Genomic DNA, 19,348 nt, shown 5'->3' with positions numbered 1-19,348 from the left:
TGCAGGGTGGGGGACTGGAATTCAGTCACCTCTTTCACACAGACCGAAAACAAATAGCCTTACTTACACTAAGCTTTGAGATTCTATGAAGAGGGCTTATACCTTTGTTTATGAATAGGTCCAGGTTTCTCTCCAGAATAATGAGTGCTGAGATGTCATTGTCTCAACTGAAAGAGGTGACCAGAGGGTAAACAAAGCACAGAGACAGAGTTTGTTTGGAAGATCCAAACAATAGGTTTCCCCAATACAACCAAGTGAGGAATTTAGAATACTGACAAGTCCTAGCCATCGCCCATTTCTTGAACTAACCAATGATCCCAGGTGCAATACATGTCCCACCCCCTAACCAAAGAAAAGAGGACACATAGTATCTATTGAAGTATGTCTTGAGCTAGTACATAAATATAGTTTGAAATAGGCTTGGGGACACAAGACTCTTCTCTCCACAACGGTTTTCATCACTGATTAACTGGGAGCTGGATATCCAGATAGCGCAGGCGATTCATTCCCATGTGTGTAAGTACTCTCGGTGACCAACTTATTCTCTGTATTTGCCATACTCTCTCTCTCTCTCTCTCTCTCTGTTTTTGTTAAACTGTTGTATATTGTATATGTGTAGTTATTATGTTTAGATATTGATGTTAGCCTGTAGTGTATCAACTGTTAACTGTTTTAACTTTTTCATAGCTAGATATTGTTAGTAAACGTGTGGGAACCTTAGCAAGGTATTGTGTGTTTATTACATTGCTGAGAGTATTCAGGGTGTCTCAATCGCTCAAGAGGCTTTCATACAATAGAGGTTAATTAGCATTGCATTGTGCTCACATTACAAAACCAAGGGTTACAGTACAAACTCAATCTTTCACTGTGTTGCATACAAGGTTTACTGAGTGTCATCTCGTGAGCGTCTGCGCTGCTCGTGTTCTCCTCGTGGTCACGAGCGTACGCTACGCTAGTAGCGCAGTATTACGGTAGTCGGCCGCCTATAGCGTGCTCGACACCACGCGTTAAGTTGTGAGCGAGCGTGTCGCATGTGCGTCTCGACCACGGCTAAGCGTCTGCTACGCTAAGTGCGTACCCTTACGGTACCCCATACGCCAATTGCGTACTGAGTCTCTTACCCATTTTATAGTGAATGTAATAAGATAAATAGTTAGCTTTAGCAGTCGTAGAAAGATTTGACCCTGTGCCACCAATGAGAGTGCACCGAAACGGAAGGATGGAGTACTCTTCAGAAAAGAGTTGAGGATAGAATTGGGTGGTAGCTGCAGTTAGAAGGAGGTTGCAGCGGTTGGATAGGTGTGAATCTGCTGACACGTCTCCTCAGTCTAACGTGGACAGCAGATTCACACCTATCCAACCGCTGCAACCTCCTTCTAACTGCAGCTACCACACAATTCTATCCTCAACTCTTTTCTGAAGAGTACTCCATCCTTCCGTTTCGGTGCACTCTCATTGGTGGCACAGGGTCAAATCTTTCTACGACCATACCCCTGCGCTCACGCCCAATCTCGTCCGATCTTGGAAGCTAAACGAAGGTGAGCTCGGTCAGTACCTAGATGGGCGACCTCTAGGGAATACCCAGTGGAGTAGGAGGTTTTTTCTTCCTTGTTAGAAGAACACCAACAGCAGTATCACCACTTATACTTTATTTCTATACTTTTGTATTCTCAATCGTCATGAACTATCCATGACAGTGGTCGATTATCAGATTTTCTTATACTGTGGGTTTTCCCACCCACTCACTTAACCCAACAAAGGGTGCATTAATACAAACACAGTTTGTACAGATCTTTGGCAGACGGAAGCAGCTTAATATGTAGCTACCTTCCAATATGCGGTTATCCAGGCATAACTAAGATCTGAACATTTCAATATTTTTTCAGACATATGTCCTATAGGTCATACTGAGTCCCTTTGTATCCTAATGAGCAGAAATAAAGACTACTTTCTTATTGTTAGGTTATCATTTATCTATTAACATTCAGATACCAAAATAAGAGTGCGCCCAAACAAGAGTCATACTTCTTTTCTTGTGCACACCAGATATAGTACCTAATCTTTTCTTTAGAGTGCCCAGTCTCCTGCGGAGCCCGTCTATTCCCCATGGTCCTTACGGAGTACCCAGCATCCACTACGGACTACGAGAAATAGAATTACCGGTGAGTAAATTCTTATTTTTGTTATGTTTTTTATTTTCAGGGAGCACTGCTGGCAACAGGCTCCCTGCATCGTGGGACTGAGGAGAGAGAAGCAGACCTACTTAAGTGATAGGCTCTGCTTCTTAGGCTACTGGACACCATTAGCTCCAGAGGGAGTCGGAACGCAGGTCTCCCCTCGCCGTTCGTTCCAGAGCCGCGCCGCCGTCCTCCTCACAGAGCCGGAAGATAGAAGCCGGGTGAGTATAAGAATAAAGAAGCCTTCAAAGGCGGCAGAAGACTTCTGATCTTCCCTGAGATAAGCCGCTGCGCGCCATTGCTCCCACACACAACACACACGAGCAGGCACTGATGGGTGCAGGGCGCAGGGGGGGCGCCCTGGGCAGCAATATAAAACTCTAGGACTGGCATATAAGTATATATAGGCTGCGGAGGCAGTAGTTATAAAAATCCCCCGCCAGTTATACAAAATTGAGCGGGACCGAAGCCCACTGCTGGAGGGGGCGGAGCTTGGTCCCACAACACCAACCAGCGCCATTTTCTCCATAGTGTACTGCAGAGAAGCTGGCTCCCCGGACTCTCCCCTGCTGAACACAGTGACACAGGGCTGAAAAGAGGGGGGGGGGGGGGCACTTGTAAGGCGCAGTGAGTGTATTACACAGATAATTATATATAAAAAAGTGCTATATTATCTGGGAATTTGTTTCCAGTGTCAGTTGGCGCTGGGTGTGTGCTGGCATACTCTCTCTCTGTCTCTCCAAAGGGCCTTAGTGGGGAACTGTCTCCATATAAATATATCCCTGTGTGTGGGGGGGTGTCGGTACGAGTGTGTCGACATGTCTGAAGGCTCATCTAAGGAGGAGGTGGAGCAGATGATTGTGATGTCTCCGTCGGCAACGCCGACTCCTGATTGGTTGGACATGTGGAATGTTTTAAATGCAAATGTGACCTTATTACATAAGAGGATGGACAAAGCAGAGTCCAGGGAAAAAGCAGGGAGTCAATCCAAGCCATTGAGTCACAGGGCCCTTCAGGGTCTCAAAAACGTTCTCTATCCCAAATAGCAGACACTGATACCGACACGGATTCTGACTCCAGATGCAAGGTTACACCCAAGGGTGGCCAAAAGTATTCATTATATGATCATTGCAATAAAAGTTGTGTTGCATATCACAGATGACCCCTCTGTCCCTGACACGAGGGTGCGCATGTATAAAGAAAAGAAACCCGAGGTAACCTTTCCCCCATCTCATGAGCTGAACGAGTTATTTGAAAAAGCTTGGGAAACTCCAGACAAAAAACTGCAGATTCCCAAGAGGATTCTTATGGCGTATCCTGTCCCTGCACAGGACAGGGTACGGTGGGAATCCTCACCCAGGGTAGACAAGGCTTTAACGCGCTTGTCCAAGAAGGGGGCGCTACCGTCTCCTGACACGGCAGCCTTCAAGAATCCTGCTGATCGCAGACAGGAAACTACATTAAAATCTATTTATACTCATACAGGTGCTTTACTCAGACCGGCAATAGCATCGGCATGGGTATGTAGCGCAGTTGCAGCTTGGACAGATACCTTGTCAGCTGACTTTGATACCCTAGATAGGGATACCATTTTATTGACGTTAGGTCATATTAAAGACGCAGTCTTATATATGAGAGACGCTCAAAGAGATGTTGGGCTACTAGGTTCGAGAGCCAACGCCATGGCGATTTCTGCTAGGCGTGCCCTGTGGACCCGCCAATGGATGGGTGATGCCGACTCAAAGAAGCATATGGAGGTTTTACCTTACAAGGGTGAGGTTTTATTCGGGGAAGGTCTTGCGGACCTGGTTTCAACAGCTACCGCGGGTAAATCTACCTTTTTGCCTTTTGTTCCCCCACATCAAAAGAAAACTCTGCAATATCAGATGCAGTCCTTTCGGTCGCATAAGTTCAGAAGAGGTCGGGGCTCATCCTTCCTCGCCAGAGGTAAGGGTAGAGGGAAAAGAACGCCTGCTTCGGCTAGTTCCCAGGAACAGATGTCTTCCCCGGCTTCTGCTAAATCCACCGCATGACGCTGGGACTCCACTGAGCAAGTCCACGCCGGTCGGGGCACGTCTTCGACTCTTCAGCCAGGTCTGGGTTCGGTCAGACGTAGATCCTTTGGCGATGGAAATTGTATCCCAAGGCTAAAAAACTGGAATTCGAAGAGGTGCCCCCTCGACGATTTTTCAAGTCGGCCTTGCCAGCTTCTCCGCCAGAGAGGGCAGTAGTGTTAGCTGCGATTCAAAAGCTGTGTCAACAGCAGGTGATGATCAAGGTTCCCCTAGTCCAACAGGGAAAAGGGTACTATTCGACCCTGTTTATTGTCCCGAAGCCGGATGGCTCGGTCAGACCCATTTTAAATCTAAAATCCCTAAACCTGTACTTGAAAAAGTTCAAATTCAAGATGGAATCGCTCCGGGCAGTGATCTCCAGTCTGGAAAGGGGGGATTTTATGGTGTCACTAGACAAAAGAATGCATACCTTCATGTCCCCATATATCCTCCTCATCAGGAGTACCTGAGATTCGCTGTACAGGACTGTCATTACCAATTTCAGACATTGCCGTTTGGGCTTTCCACGGCCCCGAGAATTTTCACCAAGGTGATGGCGGAGATGATGGTGCTCCTGCGCAGGCAGGGAGTCACAATTATCCCGTACTTGGACGATCTCCTGATAAAAGCGAGATTGAGAGAACAATTGCTGAAGAGCGTATCGCTCTCCCTGAGAGTGCTACAACAGCACGGTTGGATTCTAAATCTGCCAAAGTCACAGTTGATTCCAACGACTCGACTATCATTCCTAGGCATGATTCTGGACACGGAACGGAAGAGGGGTTTTCTCCCAATGGAAAAAGCCCAGGACCTCCAGAACTTGGTCAGAGACCTGCTAAAACCAAAAAGAGTGTCTGTTCATCAATGCACTCGAGTTCTGGAAAAAATGGTGGCAGTCTACGAGGCCATCCCTTTCGGCAGGTTTCATGCGAGGACATTTCAGTGGGACCTTCTGGACAAGTGGTCCGGGTCCCATCTACAAATACATCAGAAGATAAGCCTGTCCACCAGGGCCAGGGTGTCTCTCCTGTGGTGGCTGCAGAGTGCTCACCTTCTAGAGGGTCGCAGGTTCGGCATTCAAGACTGGATTCTGATGACCACGGACGCGAGCCTCCGAGGATGGGTAGCGGTCACACAAGGAAGAAATTTTCAGGGACTATGGTCAAGCCAGGAGGCTTGTCTGCACATCAACGTACTGGAATTGAGGGCCATATACAATGGCCTACGACAAGCGGAGAATCTTCTTCGCAACCTACCGGTTCTGGTTCAATCAGACAACGTCACAGCAGTGGCTCATGTAAACCGCCAAGGCGGGACAAGGAGCAGAGTGGCAATGGCGGAAGCCACCAGGATTCTTCGCTGGGCGGAAAATCACATAAGTGCTCTGTCAGCAGTCTTCATTCCAGGAGTGGACAACTGGGAAGCAGACTTCCTCAGCAGGCACGATTTCCATCCAGGAGAGTGGGGACTTCATCAAGAAGTTTTTGCAGAGATGACAAGTCTTTGGGGAATTCCTCAAATAGACATGATGGCGTCACGCCTCAACAAGAAGCTTCGGAGGTATTGTGCCAGGTCAAGGGACCCTCAGGCAGTAGCGGTGGACGCCCTGGTGACACCATGGGTGTTTTATTTGGTCTATGTGTTCCCTCCTCTTCCTCGCATCTCAAAAATATTGAGAATCATAAGGCGAAAAAGAGTGCGGACAATACTCATTGTTCCAGATTGGCCTCGAAGGGCCTGGTACTCAGATGTTCAGGAAATGCTCACAGAAGATCCGTGGCCTCTTCCTCTCAGGGAGGACCTGTTACAGCAGGGGCCCTGCGTGTTCCAAGACTTACCGCGGTTACGTTTGACGGCATGGCGGTTGAACACCGAATCCTAGCTGGGAAAGGTATTCCAGAAGAAGTCATCCCTACGCTGATAAAGGCTAGGAAGGAGGTGACGGCGAAACATTATCACCGTATCTGGAGGAAATATGTTTCTTGGTGTGAAGCCAAACATGCTCCTATGGAGGATTTCCATCTGGGCCGTTTTCTCCACTTTCTACAGACAGGAGTGGATATGGGCCTGAAGTTAGGCTCCATTAAGGTACAGATTTCGGCCTTATCTATATTCTTTCAGAAGGAATTGGCTTCTCTCCAAGAAGTCCAGACTTTTGTAAAGGGAGTGCTGCACATCTAGCCTCCTTTTGTGCCCCCAGTGGAACCATGGGACCTTAACGTGGTATTACGGTTCCTAAACTCTCACTGATTTGAACCGCTACAGACGGTTGAATTAAAGTTTCTCACTTGGAAGGTGGTCATGTTGTTGGCCTTGGCATCTGTGAGGCGGGTGTCCGAATTGGCGGCCTTGTCTCACAAGAGCCCCTATCTGATTTTCCATATGGATAGAGCGGAGTTGAGGACTTAATTTTTGCCCAAGGTGGTTTCATCGTTTTATATGAACCAACCTATTGTGGTGCCTGTGGCTACGGGTGATTTGGAGGACTCCAAGTCCCTGGATGTAGTCAGGGCCTTAAAAATATATGTAGCCAGGACGGCTCGGGTTAGGAAAACAGAGGCACTGTTTGTCCTGTATGCGGCCAACAAAGTTGGCGCTCCTGCTTCGAAGCAGACTGTTGCTCGCTGGATCTGTAATACGATTCAGCAGGCTCATTCTACGGCAGGATTGCCGTTACCAAATTCGGTAAAGGCCCATTCCACTAGGAAGGTGGGCTCTTCTTGGGCGGCTGCCCGAGGCGTCTCTGCTTTACAGCTTTGCGAGCAGCTACCTGGTCGGGTTCAAACACTTTTGCAAAGTTCTATAAGTTTGATACCCTGGCTGATGAGGACCTTGCGTTTGCTCAGTCGGTGCTGCAGAGTCGTCCGCACTCTCCAGCCCGGTCTGGAGCTTTGGTATAAACCCCATGGTCCTTACGGAGTCCCCAGCATCCTCTAGGACGTAAGAGAAAATAAGATTTTAAACCTACCTGTAAATCTTTTTCTCCTAGTCCGTAGAGGATGCTGGGCGCCCGTCCCAGTGCGGACTACTTTCTGCAAGGCTTGTATATAGTTATTGCTTACATAAGGGTTATGTTTCAGTTGTAATCAGTCTGTGCCTGATACTGTTTTGTTGCATACTGTTAACTGGTTGCGTATATTCCATGTTAAACGGTGTGGATGGTGTGGGCTGGTATGAATATTGCCCTTGGATTAACAAAATCCTTTCCTAGTACTGTCCGTCTCCTATGGGCACAGTTCTCTAACTGAGCTCTGGAGGAGGGGCGTAGAGGGAGGGGCCAGTGCACACCCATTCTAAAGTTCTTTATAGTGCCCATGTCTCCTGCGGAGCCCGTCTATACCCCCCATGGTCCTTACGGAGTCCCCAGCATCCTCTACGGACTAGGACAAAAAGATTTACCGGTTGGTTTAAAATCTTATTTTCTGTAACGTCCTAGAGGATGCTGGGGACTCCGTAAGGACCATGGGGATAGACGGGCTCCGCAGGAGACATGGGCACTTTAAGAAAAAATTTAGTTCCTGGTGTGCACTGGCTCCTCCCTCTATGCCCCTCCTCCAGACCTCAGTTTGATACTGTGCCCAGAGGAGCTGGGTGCTTTTCAGTGAGCTCTCCTGAGTTTACTGATAAAAAGTATTTTGTTAGGTTTTTTATTTTCAGGGAGCTCTGCTGGCAACAGACTCCCTGCATCGAGGGACTGAGGGGAGAGAAGCAGCTCTACTCTCTGAAGCTAGGTCCTGCTTCTTAGGCTACTGGACACCATTAGCTCCAGAGGGATTGGTACGCAGGATCTCACCCTCGCCGTCCGTCCCAGAGCCGCGCCGCCGTCCCCCTCGCAGAGCCGGAAGATAGAAGCCGGGTGAGTATGAGAAGAAAAGAAGACTTCACAGGCGGCAGAAGACTTCATGATCTTCACTAGAGGTAACGCACAGCACTGCAGCTGTGCGCCATTGCTCCACGCACCTCACATACTCCGGTCACTGTAAGGGTGCAGGGCGCAGCGGGGGGGCGCCCTGGGCAGCATTTGGGACCTCATGTTGGCAAAAGTACACATATATACAGCTGGGCACTGTATATATGTATGAGCCCCCGCCAAAATTACTGTATAAGCGGGACAGAAGCCCGCCGTCGAGGGGGCGGGGCTTCTCCCTCAGCACTCACCAGCGCCATTTTTTCTCCACAGCACCGCTGAGAGGAAGCTCCCCGGACTCTCCCCTGCTGATACACGGTAGAAGAGGGTTGAAAAGAGAGGGGGGGGCACATAATTAGGTGCAAAAACTATACATACAGCAGCTACTGGGTTAACATTAAGTTACTGTGTTATTCCTGGGATATTATAGCGCTGGGGTGTGTGCTGGCATACTCTCTCTCTGTCTCTCCAAAGGGCGTTGTGGGGGAACTGTCTTCAGAAAGTACATTCCCTGTGTGTGTGTGTGTGTGTGTGTGTGTGGTGTGTCGGTACGCTTGTGTCGACATGTCTGATGAGGAAGGCTATGTGGGAGAGGAGTGGGAGCAAATGAATGTGGTGTCTCCGCCGACGGCGCCGACACCTGGTTGGATGGATATGTGGAAGGTTTTAAATGATAATGTTAATTCCTTGCATAGAAGATTTGACAAGGCTGATGCATTGGGACAGTCAGGGTCTCAACTCGTGCCTGAACCTCTGTTGCAGGGACCGTCAGGGTCTCATAAGCGCCCACTATCCCAAATTGTTGACACAGATACCGACATGGATTCTGACTCCAGTGTCGATTACGATGATGCAAAGTTACAGCCAAAATTGGCTAAATCCCTTCGATATTTGATTATAGCAATAAAGGATGTTTTGCACATCACAGAGGAAACCCCTGTCCCTGACACGAGGGTGTATATGTATAAGGGAAAGAAGCCTGAGGTAACTTTTCCCCCCTCACACAAACTGAATGAGTTATGTGAAAAAGCTTGGGAATCTCCAGATAAGAAAATGCAGATTTCCAAATGGATTCTTATGACTTATCCTTTCCCGTCAACGGATAGGCTACGATGGGAATCCTCCCCTAGGGTGGACAAAGCTTTGACACGCTTATCCAAAAAGGTAGCCTTGCCGTCCCAGGATACGGCTACCCTCAAAGATGCTGCTGACCGCAAGCAGGAGGTTACCCTAAAGTCCATTTATACACATTCAGGTACCTTACTAAGACCGTCAATTGCGTCGGCCTGGGTGTGTAGTGCTGTAGCGGCATGGACGGATACCTTATCTGAGGAATTGGATACCCTAGATAAGGATACTGTATTATTGACCCTGGGGCATGTAAAAGACGCTGACCTATATATGAGAGATGCTCAGAGACATTAGTCTACTGGGTTCTAGAATAAACGCTATGTCGATTTCTGCCAGAAGGGTCCTGTGGACTCTGCAATGGACAGGTTATGCCATCTCAAAATGGTATATGGAGGTTTTACCTTACAGGGGTGAGGAATTGTTTGGGGAAGGTCTCTTGGACCTGGTCTCCACAGCTACAGCTGGAAAGTAAAAATTTTTGCCTTATGTTCCCTCACAGCCTAAGAGAGCACCGCATTATCAAATGCAGTTCTTTCGTTCACAAAGAAACAAGAAAGCCCTAGGTGCGTCCTTTCTTGCCAGAGGTAGGGGCAGAGGAAAGAAGCTGCACAACACAGCTAGTTCCCAGGAACAGAAGTCCTCACCGGCCTCTGCAAAATCCACCGCATGACGCTGGGGCTCCACTGGCGGAGTCGGGCCCGGTGGAGGCACGTCTTCGGAATTTCAGCCACATGTGGGTTCACTCCCAGTTGGATCCTTGGGCAATAGAAATTGTGTATCAGGGTTACAAGCTGGAATTCGAAGAGGTGCCTCTTTGCCGGTATTTCAAATCGGCCCTACCATCTTCCCCCCAAGAGAGGGAAATAGTGTTAAACGCAATACAAAAATTGTATCTTCAGCAGGTGGTGGTCAAGGTTCCCCTCCTTCAACAGGGAAGGGGTTATTATTCGACCATGTTTGTAGTCCCGAAACCGGACGATTCGGTCAGACCCATATTGAATTTAAAATCTCTGAACCTATACTTGAAAAGGTTCAAGTTCAAGATGGAATTGCTAAGAGCGGTCATCGCAAGCCTGGAAGGGGGGGATTTTATGGTGTCACTGGACATAAAGGATGCGTACCTTCATGTCCCCATTTATCCACCTCATCAGGCGTACCTAAGATTTGCGGTACAGGATTGTCATTACCAATTTCAGACGTTGCCGTTTGGTCTCTCAACGGCCCCGAGGATTTTCACCAAGGTAATGGTGGAAATGATGGTGCTCCTGCGGAAGCAAGGTGTCACAATTATCCCGTACTTGGACGATCTCCTCATAAAAGCGAGATCAAGAGAGCAGTTGCTGAACAGCGTATTTCTTTCACTGAAAGTGTTACAGCAACACGGCTGGATTCTCAATATTCCAAAGTCGCAGTTGGTTCCTACGACTCGTCTACCCTTCTTGGGCATGATTCTGGACACGGACCAGAAGAGGGTTTATCTCCCGATAGAGAAGGCCCAGGAACTCATGACTCTGGTCAAGAACCTATTGAAACCAAAACAGGTGTCAGTGCATCATTGCACTCGAGTCCTGGGAAAGATGGTGGCATCATACGAGGCCATTCCCTTCGGCAGGTTCCATGCGAGGACTTTCCAATGGGACCTACTGGACAAGTGGTCCGGGTCACATCTTCAGATGCATCGGGTGATCACCCTGTGCCCCAGGGCCAGGGTGTCACTACTGTGGTGGCTGCAGAGTGCTCACCTTCTCGAGGGCTGCAGATTCGGCATTCAGGACTGGATCCTGGTGACCATGGACGCAAGCCTCTGAGGTTGGGGAGCAGTCACACAGGGAAGAAATTTCCAGGGTCTTTGGTCGAGTCAAGAGACTTGTCTTCACAGCAACATCCTGGAGCTAAGGGCCATATACAATGCCCTACGTCAAGCGGAGACCTATCTTCGCGACCGACCAGTTCTGATCCAGTCAGACAACATCACCGCAGTGGCTCATGTAAACCGCCAAGGCGGCACAAGGAGCAGAGTGGCAATGGCGGAAGCCACCAGAATTCTTCGCTGGGCGGAGAATCATGTAAGCACACTGTCAGCAGTGTTCATTCCGGGAGTGGACAACTGGGAAGCAGACTTCCTCAGCAGACACGACCTACACCCGGGAGAGTGGGGACTTCATCCAGAAGTCTTCGCACAGATTGTGAGTCGGTGGGAACTGCCACAGATAGACATGATGGCGTCCCGCCTCAACAAAAAGATACAGAGGTATTGCGCCAGGTCAAGAGACCCTCAGGCAGTAGCGGTAGACGCCCTAGTGACACCGTGGGTGTTCCGGTCAGTCTATGTATTTCCTCCTCTTCCTCTCATACCAAAGGTGTTGAGGATAATAAGAAGAAAAGGAGTGAGAACAATCCTCATTGTTCCAGATTGGCCAAGACGGACCTGGTATCCAGATCTGCAGGAACTGCTCACAGAAGATCCGTGGCCTCTTCCTCTAAGACAGGACCTGTTGCAACAGGGACCCTGTCTGTTCCAATATGAACAACAAAAACCAGGTTGCGCTTGACAATCGAAAAAATATGAAAATTTATTGTAATAAAAGTATTTACAACAATTCTCCCGGGAGTATAATAAAAACAATTCAATATGACATAATAATCTGCTCAAATAGAATACCCCTGAGCTTTGGTAATTAATTAATTAGAAGGTGCTTTCTATGAAAAGAGTGCCTAATGCTGTTTGATGCGGACTACCAATGATTAGAAAGGAATCGGTAACATTAATAGTGAACTAAAAAGTGAACTGCAGGTCTGTATACAGAAAAATAAAAATTAACTCACTTAATCCGTGGAAACAAAGTCCCACAAAAAGGTCTTACATCTATAGCAGCACGTGACAGTTCCAATGATCTTTAAATGATGTGGAATCTTGAATAAGTAAATAAACAGTGTCCGAGTGATATAGAATGAGACTGTGCAAATACACAATTACCCACTGTGATGATGACAGCAGAGAGAGCCCGGAGTGATGTCTTCTCGGTCAGCCGCTATGCCCCTGCATGGGGACGGGAGAGCAGGGTCCGCACTAAGCCGCCGGGCCAAGATGGAATGCTGGCGGCTGATGCTGGTAATTCCCGGACGGCTAAGCTGTTACCTGTGCGGCCCGATGTCAGCGGGCTCTCACCAATATCGGCACGACGGGACTCCCACGGGCAGCTCAGAAGGAGCCTCTCTGTTGTTCACCTGTGCAAAGGTGAGATGATGATGGAGTCACAGGGTGTCTGCAGTGTTTGTAAACTGCAGTCAAACACACTGGTAGTGATGCTGTGGTGACTGAAATTTCACACAGAGCTCCAGGTGGATTTTGCTAAGGAGCACAGCTGCCGTAATGAGAGGACTCCAATAGCCGGTGTCTAGCTGTGAGCTGAATTATGAGCAGCCTCCGTGGCCGTGCTTGTGCTGCAGCTTATCCTTAGTGATAGAATAGTCTCAGGGGTATACAGGAATGAGGGAGAATAACCTGTATCCCTGTCTGTTCCAAGACTTACCGCGGCTGCGTTTGACGGCATGGCGGTTGAACGCCGGATCCTAGCAGAAAAAGGCATTCCGGTTGAGGTTATCTCTACGCTGATAAAGGCTAGGAAGAAAGTAACAGCAAAACATTATCACCGTATATGGCGAAAATATGTTTCTTGGTGTGAGACCAAGAATGCTCCTACGGAAGAATTCCATCTGCGCCGTTTCTTTCACGTCCTACTAACTGGAGTGAATTTGGGCCTTAAATTAGGTTCCATTAAGGTCCAGATTTCGGCCCTATCCATTTTCTTTCAAAAAGAATTGGCTTCTCTCCCATAAGTTCAGACTTTTGTAAATGGAGTGCTGCATATTCAGCCTCCTTTTGTGCCTCCGGTGGCACCTTGGGATCTTAACGTGGTGTTAAGTTTCCTAAAGTCACACTGGTTTGAACCACTTAAAACGGTGGAGTTGAAATATCTCCCGTGGAAGGTGGTCATGTTATTAGCCTTGGCTTCGGCTAGGCGAGTGTCTGAATTAGCGGCTTTGTCACATAAAAGCCCCTATTTGGTTTTCCATTTGGATAGAGCAGAATTGCGGACCCGTTCGCAATTTCTGCCAAAAGTGGTTTCATCTTTTCATATGAACCAACCTATTGTGGTGCCTGTGGCTACACGTGACTTGGAGGATTCCGAGTTACTTGATGTGGTCAGGGCTTTGAAAATTTACGTAGCTAGAACGGCTAGAGTCAGGAAAACTGAAGCGCTGTTTGTCCTGTATGCATCCAACAAGTTTGGTGCCCCTGCTTCAATGCAAACTATTGCTCGCTGGATTTGTAACTCGATTCAGCAAGCGCATTCTACGGCTGGTTTGCCGTTACCAAAATCGGTCAAGGCCCATTCCACTAGGAAGGTGGGCTCTTCTTGGGCGGCTGCCCGGGGGGGTCTCGGCACTACAGCTGTGTCGAGATGCTACTTGGTCGGGTTCAAACACTTTTGCAAAATTCTATAAGTTTGATACCCTGGCTGAGGAGGACCTCATGTTTGCTCAATCGGTGCTGCAGAGTCATCCGCACTCTCCCGCCCGTTTGGGAGCTTTGGTATAATCCCCATGGTCCTTACGGAGTCCCCAGCATCCTCTAGGACGTTAGAGAAAATAAGATTTTACTTACCGGTAAATCTATTTCTCGTAGTCCGTAGAGGATGCTGGGCGCCCGTCCCAAGTGCGGACTTCTTCTGCAATACTTGTATATAGTTATTGCTTCAATAAGGGTTATGTTATAGTTGCATCGGTCTTGAACTGATGATATGTTGTTTTCATACTGTTAACTGGGTAGTTATCACAAGTTATACGGTGTGATTGGTGTGGCTGGTATGAATCTTGCCCTTGGATTAACAAAATCCTTTCCTCGTACTGTCCATCTCCTCTGGGCACAGTTTCTCTAACTGAGGAGGGGCATAGAGGGAGGAGCCAGTGCACACCAGGAACTAAATTCTTTCTTAAAGTGCCCATGTCTCCTGCGGAGTCCGTCTATCCCCATGGTCCTTACGGAGTACCCAGCATCCTCTACGGACTACGAGAAATAGATTTACCGGTAAGTAAAATCTTATTTTTAAATAAAACCCATAGTACTGAAAGCTCTGTTTATACTTTGTTACAATGATTTATAAAAGAAAAAAAGACAAAAAAAAAAGAATTGGTAGTTATAATAATAAGAATTTACTCACCGGTAATTCTATTTCTCGTAGTCCGTAGTGGATGCTGGGAACTCCGTAAGGACCATGGGGAATAGACGGGCTCCGCAGGAGACTGGGCACTCTAAAAGAAAGATTAGGTACTATCTGGTGTGCACTGGCTCCTCCCTCTATGCCCCTCCTCCAGACCTCAGTTAAGGAAACTGTGCCCGGAACAGCTGACACAACAAGGAAAGGATTTGGAATCCAGGGTAAGACTCATACCAGCCACACCAATCACACTGTACAACTTGTGATAACCATACCCAGTTAACAGTATGAACAACAACTGAGCCTCAGTAACAGATGGCTCATAACAATAACCCTTTAGTTAAGCAATAACTATATACATGTATTGCAGAGAGTCCGCACTTGGGACGGGCGCCCAGCATCCACTACGGACTACGAGAAATAGAATTACCGGTGAGTAAATTCTTATTTTCTCTCACGTCCTAGTGGATGCTGGGAACTCCGTAAGGACCATGGGGATTATACCAAAGCTCCCAAACGGGCGGGAGAGTGCGGATGACTCTGCAGCACCGAATGAGCAAAGGCAAGGTCCTCCTCAGCCAGGGTATCAAACTTGTAGAACTTAGCAAATGTGTTTGAACCCGACCAAGTAGCAGCTCGGCAAAGCTGTAAAGCCGAGACCCCTCGGGCAGCCGCCCAAGAAGAGCCCACCTTCCTTGTGGAATGGGGTATTTACTGATTTAGGATGCTGTAACCCTGCCGCAGAATGAGCTTGCTGAATCGTGTTACAGATCCAGCGCGCAATAGTTTGCTTTGAAGCCGGAGCACCCAGTTTGTTGGGTGCATGCAGGATAAACAGCGAGTCAGTTTTCCTGACTCCAGCCGTCCTGGCTACATAGATTTTCAAAGCCCTGACTACATCAAGTAACCTGGAGTCCTCCAAGTCCCGAGTAGCCGCAGGCACCACAATAGGCTGGTTCAAATGAAACGCTAATACCACCTTAGGGAGAAATTGGGGACGAGTCCTCAACTCTGCCCTGTCCATATGAAAGATCAGATATGGGCTTTTACATGACAAAGCCGCCAATTCTGACACACGCCTAGCTGAAGCTAAGGCCAACAGCATGACCACCTTCCATGTGAGATACTTTAGCTCCACGGTCTTAAGTGGCTCAAACCAGTGTGATTTCAGGAAATCCAACACAACGTTAAGATCCCAAGGTGCCACTGGAGGCACAAAAGGGGGCTGAATATGCAGCACTCCCTTAACAAACGTCTGAACTTCAGGCAGTGAAGCCAGTTCTTTTTGAAAGAAAATAGATAGGGCCGAAATCTGGACCTTTATGGACCCCAATTTTAGGCCCATAGTCACCCCTGACTGTAGGAAGTGCAGAAATCGACCCAGCTGGAATTCCTGTGTTGGGGCCTTCCTGGTCTCACACCAAGCAACATATTTCCGCCATATGCGGTGATAATGCTTTGCTGTCACATCCTTCCTAGCTTTTATCAGCGTAGGAATCACTTCTTCCGGAATGCCCTTTTCCGTTAGGATCCGGCGTTCAACCGCCATGCCGTCAAACGCAGCCGCGGTAAGTCTTGGAACAGACAGGGGCCCTGCTGTAACAGGTCCTGTCTGAGAGGCAGAGGCCATGGGTCCTCTGAGATAATTTCTTGTAGTTCTGGGTACCAAGTTCTTCTTGGCCAATCCGTAACGATGAGTATAGTTCTTACTCCTCTCTTTCTTACTATCCTCAGTACCTTGGGTATGAGAAGAAGAGGAGGGAACACATAAACCGACTGGTACACCCACGGTGTCACTAATGTGTCCACAGCTATCGCCTGAGGGTCCTGTGACCTGGCGCAATATTTTTTTAGCTTTTCGTTGAGGCGGGACGCCATCATGTCCACCTGTGGCAGTTCCCAACGATTTACAATCTGTGTGAAGACTTCTTGATGAAGTCCCCACTCTCCCGGGTGGAGGTCGTGCCTGCTGAGGAAGTCTGCTTCCCAGTTGTCCACTCCCGGAATGAACACTGCTGACAGTGCTAGCACGTGATTCTCCGCCCATCGAAGAATCCTTGTGGCTTCTACCATTGCCATCCTGCTTCTTGTGCCGCCCTGGCGGTTTACATGGGCGACCGCCGTGATGTTGTCTGACTGAATCAGTACTGATTGGTTTTGAAGCAGGGGCTCTGCTTGACTCAGGGCGTTGTAGATGGCCCTTAGTTCCAATATATTTATGTGTAGAGAAGTCTCCAGACTTGACCACTGTCCTTGGAAGTTTCTTCCCTGAGTGACTGCCCCCCATCCTTGGAGGCTTGCATCCGTGGTCACCAGGACCCAGTCCTGTATGCCGAACCTGCGTCCCTCGAGAAGATGAGCACTCTGCAGCCACCACAGCAGAGACACCCTGGCCCTTGGACAGGGTGATCAACCGATGCATCTGAAGATACGATCCGGACCATTTGTCCAACAGATCCCACTGAAAGATCCGTGCATGGAACCTGCCGAAGGGAATTGCTTCGTAAGAAGCCACCATCTTTCCCAGGACTCGCGTGCAGTGATGCACCGACACCTGTTTTGGTTTCAGGAGGTCCCTGACCAGAGATGACAATTCCTGGGCCTTCTCCTCCGGGAGAAACACCTTCTTCTGTTCTGTGTCCAGAATCATTCCCAGGAAAAGCAGACGCGTCGTAGGAATCAGCTGCGACTTTGGGATATTCAGAATCCAGCCGTGCCGTTGCAACACTTCCTGAGAGAGTGCTACGCTGACCAACAACTGCTCTTTGGACCTCGCCTTTATGAGGAGATCGTCCAAGTACGGGATAATTATAACTCCCTTTCTTCGAAGGAGTATCATAATTTCGGCCATTACCTTGGTAAATATTCTCGGAGCCGTGGAGAGACCAAACGGCAACGTCTGGAATTGGTAATGACAGTTCTGTACCACAAACCTGAGGTACTCCTGGTGAGGTGGGTAAATGGGGACGTGCAAGTAAGCATCCTTGATGTCCAGCGACACCATAAAATCCCCCTCTTCCAGGCTTGCAATAACCGCCCTGAGCGATTCCATTTTGAACTTGAACTTTTATATAAGTGTTCAAGGATTTTAAATTTAGAATGGGTCTCACCGAACCGTCCGGTTTCGGTACCACAAACATTGTGGAATAGTAACCCCTTCCCTGTTGAAGGAGGGGGACCTTGATTATCACCTGCTGGAGGTACAGCTTGTGAATTGCCGCCAGTACTACCTCCCTTTCCCTGGGAGGAGCTGGCAAGGCTGATTTGAGGTAACGGCGAGGGGGAGTCGCCTCGAACTCCAGCTTGTATCCCTGAGATACAATTTGTACAGCCCAGAGATCCACTTGTGAGCGAACCAACTGGTTGCTGAAGTTTCGGAGACGCGCCCCCACCGCACCTGGCTCCGCCAGTGGAGCCCCAACGTCATGCGGTGGACTTAGTGGAAGCAGGGGAGGATTTTTGTTCCTGGGAACTGGCTGCCTGGTGCAGCTTCTTTCCTCTACCCCTGTCTCTGGCCAGAAAGGATGCGCCTCTGACCCGCTTGCCTTTCTGAGGCCGAAAGGACTGCATTTGATAATACGGTGCTTTCTTAGGCTGTGAGGGAACCTGAGGTAAAAAAGTCGACTTCCCAGCTGTTGCTGTGGATACGAGGTCCGAGAGACCGTCCCCGAACAATTCCTCACATTTATAAGGCAAAACCTCCATGTGTTTTTTTAGAATCAGCATCACCTGTCCACTGCCGAGTCCATAATACTCTCCTGGCAGAAATGGACATTGCATTAATTCTAGATGCCAGCAGGCAAATGTCCCTCTGGGCATCCCGCATATATAAGACGACGTCTTTTATATGTTCCATGGTTAGCAAAATAGTATCCCTGTCGAGGGAATCAATGTTGTCTGACAGGGTATCAGTCCATGCTGCTGCAGCACTACACATCCAGGCTGAAGCAATAGCAGGTCTCAGTAGAGTACCAGAGTGTGTATACACAGACTTCAGGATAGCTTCCTGCTTTCTATCCGCAGGCTCCTTTAGGGCGGCCGTATCCTGAGACGGCAGTGCCACCCTTTTAGATAAGCGTGTGAGCGCCTTGTCCACCCTAGGGGATGTTTCCCAACGTAACCTATCCGTTGGCGGGAAAGGGTACGCCATCAGTAACCTCTTAGAAATCACTAGTTTCTTATCAGGGGAACTCCACGCTTCTTCACACAAATCATTTAATTCATCAGATGGGGGAAAAGTCACTGGCTGCTTTTTCTCCCCAAACATAATACCCCTCTTGGTGGTAACCGGGTTAACGTCAGAAATGTGCAATACATCTTTCATTGCAGTAATCATGCATCGGATGGCCTTTGTATACTGTACATTTGTCTCATCCTCATCTACACTGGAGTCAGACTCCGTGTCGACATCTGTGTCTACCATCTGAGCCAGAGGGCGTTTATGAGCCCCTGACGGCCTCTGAGTCGCCTGGGCAGGCGCAGGCTGAGACCCCGGCTGTCCCAAGGCTGCTGCGTCATCGAACCTTTTATGTAAGGAGTTGACACTGTCGGTTAAGACCTTCCACATATCCATCCAATCAGGTGTCGGCCCCGTCGGGGGCGACACCACACTAATCTGCCCCTGTTCCGCCTCCACATAACCCTCCTTATCAAACATGTCGACACAGCCGTACCGACACACCGCACACACACAGGGAATGCTCTGACTGAGGACAGGACCCCACAAAGTCCTTTGGGGAGACAGAGAGAGAGTATGCCAGCACACACCACAGCGCTATATAACACAGGGATGTACACTATAATAAGTGATTTTTCCCAATAGCTGCTTACTTATCTTATTTGCGCCTAAATTTATGT

General features: G+C 48.7%; 1 protein-coding gene and 1 pseudogene across 3 annotated transcripts in view; both read left to right on the top strand.

Moving 5' to 3' along the window:
• The window catches only part of MUS81 (MUS81 structure-specific endonuclease subunit), a 415,158-nt gene that overhangs the window by 264,475 nt on the left and 131,335 nt on the right, over positions 1-19,348 (top strand). The window lies entirely within an intron of this gene.
• LOC134971440 (5S ribosomal RNA) lies at positions 1,478-1,596 on the top strand (annotated as a pseudogene).

This window comes from Pseudophryne corroboree, chromosome 11, assembly GCF_028390025.1.
Source record: "Pseudophryne corroboree isolate aPseCor3 chromosome 11, aPseCor3.hap2, whole genome shotgun sequence".
NCBI lineage: Eukaryota > Metazoa > Chordata > Amphibia > Anura > Myobatrachidae > Pseudophryne > Pseudophryne corroboree.
This window is presented reverse-complemented; position numbering and strand designations above follow the sequence as displayed.